This window comes from Eriocheir sinensis, unplaced genomic scaffold (genome assembly GCF_024679095.1).
Source record: "Eriocheir sinensis breed Jianghai 21 unplaced genomic scaffold, ASM2467909v1 Scaffold1198, whole genome shotgun sequence".
NCBI classification, from domain to species: Eukaryota; Metazoa; Arthropoda; class Malacostraca; order Decapoda; family Varunidae; genus Eriocheir; species Eriocheir sinensis.
Genome location: NW_026110516.1, coordinates 53,877 through 60,518, shown reverse-complemented (window position 1 = coordinate 60,518; position 6,642 = coordinate 53,877). Strand labels below are relative to the sequence as shown.

General features: G+C 40.5%; 1 long non-coding RNA gene across 1 annotated transcript; it reads right to left on the bottom strand.

The window, feature by feature from the left end:
- Positions 1-423: 423 nt before the first annotated feature.
- LOC126989495 (uncharacterized) lies at positions 424-4,310 on the bottom strand. Its single transcript, XR_007743390.1, has 3 exons — positions 3,707-4,310; positions 1,611-1,726; positions 424-1,104 (listed from the first exon to the last, which is right to left on the bottom strand). It is a non-coding gene; the product is annotated as an uncharacterized LOC126989495 (long non-coding RNA).
- Positions 4,311-6,642: the final 2,332 nt, after the last annotated feature.

Sequence of the window (6,642 nt, the reverse complement as noted above, 5' to 3'; positions counted from 1 at the left end):
ATCCTGCCTGCATCACAGACTACATAAAATGCAAATATGATCAGTGCCTAAAGGTGTTATAAGCTAATGTTTGTAAAAATATATATATATATATATCTATATATATATATATATATATATATATATATATATATATATATATATATATATATATATATATATATATATATATAAAAACTGTCTGCCCTAATGTCCCTCCCAATTTTGAAGGCCAAATGACGCCCCTGATTGTAACAACGCATCTTGTAACACCCATGACTGGGTGCCGGTACAAATCTCCTCATTTAACACCGATAAATTAATCTAGGCTCTAGGGAACTCAGAAAAATCCAAGTTAGAGAGTGCTGGCTGTGGAGATTGAACCAGTGACCTTCGACATACAAAGCCATGTCTGTCAGTCGAGCCAATAAAGGTAAAGGTAAAGTTGGGGCATACGCTACAGCAGCGCGTGGCCTCGGTGCTCATCTCCGTAACATTGGGCCTTGAGCCTGTGGTGAGAGGGAGCCCATTACCCCGGGACACAGGGCCAGTGTGACATCCGGGCTACCACAGTTTCCCCAGGTAGTCATTTATCGACCAGCCCGAGAGGGAGGATGATCAGCTGGGTGAGCTGCACGCCGACTGCCCAGGCCGGGATTCGAACCCGGGCCCGCGTAGAAGCCAGGCATGCTGACCACTAGACCACGGAGGCGTATTGGAGCCCAATCTCAAGTGAACCCACTCACAATGGCACACAATTTTTTTTCCGGTAAATTTTGTGCTTTGAATGAATTTGCTAATCATTTCTGTCGAAAAACAGCACAAATTATTTTTCACCCCTTCCACCCTAACCTCCTCAGTAATAAAAAAAAAAAGTGACAAAATCATAGCCTTGAGGCAGTAATATTCAGCCCCAGCATCAAAAAATTATACTGCTGCCCTATGAAAGGCATCTCTTAACTCCGATGAAGTAGGTGGTGACTGGTGGAGCAGCTTCATTGTCATCCCTTGCAGTGGCAGGTGTCATTGGGCCAGCAGATGATGAAGCAGTGGCTGGTGTCATAGGGCCAGCAGATGATGAAACAGTGGCTGGTGTCATAGGGCCAGCAGATGATGAAGCAGTGGCTGGTGTCATAGGGCCAGCAGATATTGAAGCAGTGGCTGTTGCCAGAGCAGCTAATGGTATCTTTTCCACAAGTAATGAACAATGTGCTGGGTTGTTATGATGGGGCAGGGGTAAACCAGTGTATGCTGTGAGGCCTTGGTGTGGAAGTTCCCTGCCTGAACTGTGCAGCTAATCCCCCATACAGTGAGGGCCTTTTTTACTCCCTCAGGGGCTGTGTAGCTGAGAGAGTGGTGTACATGAGTGTGAGTGTGTGAGTAAGTGTGTGCCTGTCTTGGCTAAAACCCTTCACTGGGGGAAGACAACCAAGGTATTTAGATAGATTGATAGTCATTGACAGATGAACATTAAAAAAAATTCTATATCAAATATGCAGTTCACTGCTATGAACTTATTAACTTTAAGCTGAAATAAAGGCATTGTGGCCAGTATAGCTGCATTCTGTGAGCACATAAAAAACTAACTAATATAAGTTTTACATTTAAAGACAACAACTAAAAAAAATTACCAGTCTGCCGCTGCTCATTCTTGCACTTGGCAATGCAAGGCTTTGATTTTTGTTGTACGTTGTACCAACGCCTCTCACAGTCATCCTGCGTACGGGGTCCACTCCCAGGGAAGGCACTGTCAGGGTATAAATGTGAAGCAAGTTTCTTAATCGTTTCACTATGGCATGCTTTTATTTCCCATAACTTCTCCAATAACATTTAATACATGCTGTGATGGAAAGCTAAATCAGTACCAATATTTTATTTACATGCATCATAAGACATTAACTTTTAGTTGTTATGAACATGGCCATAAATACTACTTTTCATTACCTACTTTTCTAAAATGCTTTTCTAAGTAGGAGGATATTACACAATACAGCTATACAAAAAATTCAAAGCATTAATCTTAATTCCATTCTTTTGAGTACTTCTAACCTAACATTATATCACCAGAAACTGTTTGACCAATGCTATCAAAATAATATTTTAATCTTACTTTACCATTCTCATCAAATCTACCTATTCCGATATAGTCTTAACATAAAATATTTGTAAAAGTGTTGAGAGCCTGGCATGCCCAACCCACCCACCCCCAAAAAAAATCTAAATAAGGAATAAATAAAATAACAGGTAAATATGACTTGACTCTCTTATACTAACCCCCTTTCCACCCTAACAAACTTGGGGACCTACCATGTTAGGTTAGGACGTGTTTGGTAGGACATGTTTAGCAGGAGTTGGTTTAGTAATGTTAGATTGTTGAGGGAGTGGGGGTTGCAGCAGAAATGGTCATGATGATGCTATTCACATGGAGCAGTAGGAAAAAGTATGTCCTGTTTGGAAACTATGTGGTTGTGTTTGTATACAAAAATACCCATTTGACGAGGTTAGGTTAGTTTGCAAGTTACTTGAATCATGGATATGTGAATATGTAACAAAAAAAAATAAAAGCGTTAACCTTAATTTCATTATCTTGAGTACATTCCAATCTAACATTATATCACCATAATCTGTTTGGCCAATGCTATAAATATACTATTTTAATCTTACTTTACCGTTCTCACGAAACCTACCTATTCCCATATAGTCTTGACATAAAGTACTTGTAAAAGTGTCCATAGTCTGGCATGCCTAGCATCCCCCCCCAATAAAAAATAAATAATAAACAAATAAAAATAAATAAAGAATAAAAAAAGGGCAAATATGCCATAACTATCTATACCAACCCCCTCTTCCCCCCCAACAAACTTGGCATGTTAAGTTAGGATGTGTTCGGTAGGACGGGGCAGGTTTGGCACTTGGGGACCTACCATGTTAGGTTAGGATGTGTCAGGTAGGACAGGTTTAGTAGGAGTTGGTTTAGTTATGTTAGATTGTTGAGGGAGTGGGGGTTGCAGCAGAAATGGTCATGATGATGCTATTCACGTGAAGCAGTAGGAAAAAGTATGTTCTGTTTGGAAACTCTGTGGTTGTGTTTGTATACAAAAATACCCATTTGACGAGGTTAGGTTAGTTTGCAAGTTACTTGAATCATGGATATGTGAATATGTAACAAAAAAATAAAAGCATTAACCTTAATTTCATTATCTTGAGTACATTCCAATCTAACATTATATCACCATAATCTGTTTGACCAATGCTATAAATATACAATTTTAATCTTACTTTACCATTCTCACAAAACCTACCCATTCCCATATAGTCTTGACATAAAGTACTTGTAAAAGTGTCCATAGTCTGGCATGCCTAGCATCCCCCCCCCCCCTAATAAAAAAAATAATAAACAAATAAAAATAAATAAAGAATGAAAACAGGGCAAATATGCCATAACTATATACCAACCCCCTCTTCCCCCCCAACAAACTTGGCATGTTAAGTTAGGATGTGTTCGGTAGGACAGGGCAGGTTTGGCATGGTTAGGTTTAGTTATGTTAGGTTGTTGAGGGAGAGGGGGTTGTGGCAGAAATGGTCATAATGAAACTATTCAGATACAGAATGAAAAGGTATGTTCTGTTTGGAAGGTCAGTGGTTGTGTTATTATGCAAAAAATACCCAATTGATTAGGTTAGGTTAGTTTGTAAGCTGATTGAACCATGAATATGTGATTACCAACCTTGTTACAGCTTCTGCCACTTCAGTCCACGCTCTTCTTATCCTCAGGGGTGATACTCTTCCCATAACACCCTCTGATTATACGTATTTTTTCTTGAATTTGATGTAAGAAGACCGTTTCATCTGGCGACCAATTAAACTTACTCCTTTTCTGCGCTGGTTCTCCGGCCCGTAGATCATTGGGGCAGATGACGTGGTTATGGTGCGGTAATTTCAGCAGAGCAAGTCGTGACGCAGGCGGGGAGATACGGGTATTGACGAGTGACGGAGTAAAAACAGCCTTTGAGGCTGCTTCTATCTGCCACAAAACTCAGTATTTTCTTGTGTTTGCCATTTATTATGTTTCTGTTGTACATTTATACATCTTTTCTTTATTTTTCTTTTGAAATATATACTTAATTCATGTCGGATGTTTACGTTTTGCACGGAGGCGTCCTTAGCAACGAGCCCGCCATAAAGAAGAAGAAGAAGAAGATAATAGTAGCCAGGATTTGCTAATACCTACACTCAAAGTTGACGAGGATAGCTTTTACTCTTAATAATTTGAAACTATTAACTTTGATAGTAACTTTAAGAGTAAAAGTTAATAGCTCTCGAGGATACGGGCCCAGCTCTCCTCCTCTTACTGATAGTCTTCTACCTCTTAAATTCCGCCGCAATGTTGCCTCTCTATCTTCTATCGATATTTCCACCCTGACTGCTCTTCTGAACTTGCTAACTGCATGCCTCCCCCCCTCCCGCGTCCCCACTGCACTCGACTTTCTACTCATGCTCATCCCTATACTGTCCAAACCCCTTATGCAATAGTTAACCAGCATCTTCACTCTTTCATCCCTCACGCTGGTAAACTCTGGAACAATCTTCCTTTATTTGTATTTCCTCCTGCCTACGACTTGAACTCTTTCAAGAGGAGGGTATCAGGACACCTCTCCTCCCGTATTTGATCTTCCTTTCGGCCACCTCTTTTGTTTCTTTTTTAGGAGTAGCGAGTAGCGGGCTTTTTTTATTATTGTTTTCTTTTTTTGTGTGCCCTTGAGCTGCCTCCTTTGTTGTAAAAAAAAAAAAAAGTATTTTTATAAAAATTGACACTGTGAGGTTATTAACCCTCTCTCAGTGAAACTGCTATAAGCTTTTGTATAATGGTAATATGGTTGGCATTTATTAAGACTACTACATATGACCCTATAGAGGGGTTGTGCTGACGTCACCCCGCTTCGATTTTGTTTAAGAGAAACAACTGTCAGCCATTTTGGGAGGCACGAGCGATCAGCTGAGCCCCTGCCCCCTGATGATGGATGGGCCGTGCCTCCCGTCTTCATATCAAAATATAAGTGAATATGCAAAAAAATCTGGACAGTGAGGCTAGGCTTCGTTATGTAACTATCCATTACGCTGCCAAATGATAATGGACATACAGTATATCCATTTATTATCAAACTTCCAAGATATATTTGATGATAAGATCAATGAGTATATGACTAATTTAACCCCGGGCATCCCCGGGCGGTGTTTAGTAAGAACATAAGAACGTAAGGGGTTCGCAAAAAGCCCACTGACCTATACTTGGCAGCCCCTGTCTTCCTACCGCGAGTGGCAGTGTAGCACCTATTAGTTATAGTAATAGATGGGCCACTAACACACCCACCCACACAGTAATAGATAAACACTAACACACACAGTAATAGATGGACACTAACACCCACACCAACACAGTAATAGATACACTAACACCCACACCCACACAGTAATAGATGGGTCACTAACACATCCACCCACACAGTAATAATGGACACTAACACCCACACCCACACAGTAATAGATGTACACTCACACACCCACCCACACAGTAACAGATGGACACTAACACACACTCACACAGTAATAGATGGACACTAACACCCACACCCACACAGTAATAGATGGGCCACTAACACCCACATTCACACAGTAATAGATGGGCCACTAACACACCCACCCACACAGTAACAGATGGATACTAACACCCACACCACACAGTAATAGATGGACACTAACACCCACACCCACACAGTAACAGATGGATACTAACACCCACACCACACAGTAATAGATGGACACTAACACTCACACCCACACAGTAATAGATGGACACTAACACACCCACCCTCACAGTAACAGATGGACACTAACACACACACTCACACATTAATAGATGGGCCACTAACACACCCACCCACACAGTAATAGATGGGCCACTAACACCCACACCCACACAGTAATAGATGGGCCACTAACACCCACACCCACACAGTAATAGATGGGCCACTAACACACCCACACACATAGTAATAGATGGGACACTAACACACACACACACACACACACACACACACACACATACACACAGTAACAGATGGACACTAACTTACACACCAACACAGTAATAGATGGGCCACTAACACACCCACCCACCCAGTAATAGATGGCCACTAACACCCACACCCACACAGTAATAGTTGGGCCACTAACACACCCACCGACATAGTAATAGATGGGCCACTAACACACCCACATTAGGGCGGATCGTTTTTCAATTTTTTTTTATTTTTTTGTTCCTATAGTGATAAAATGTGTCTCATGGGTGATAAAAAAATATTTGCAAAGTTTCAGGTGTCTGCGATGATGTCTTCTGCCTCCCCACAGAGCTTAAAAGTCAATTTTTGAAGTTAAAAATCACTTTTTTATCAATATTTTTATTTTATTTTTATTTTTATTTTTATGCGCTCCTATAGTGATAAACTATCTTTAAGTGGTGTATTTAGCTCCTATTATTAATGGGAACGTCTCAAGTCTTTATCTTCTGCCTCCCCAAATGGTCTGAAATATTAGAAAAATGCAGAAAAACTCGCATAATTTTAAAAAATTCCCAAAAATATCATCTTCATTAATTGTACTTTT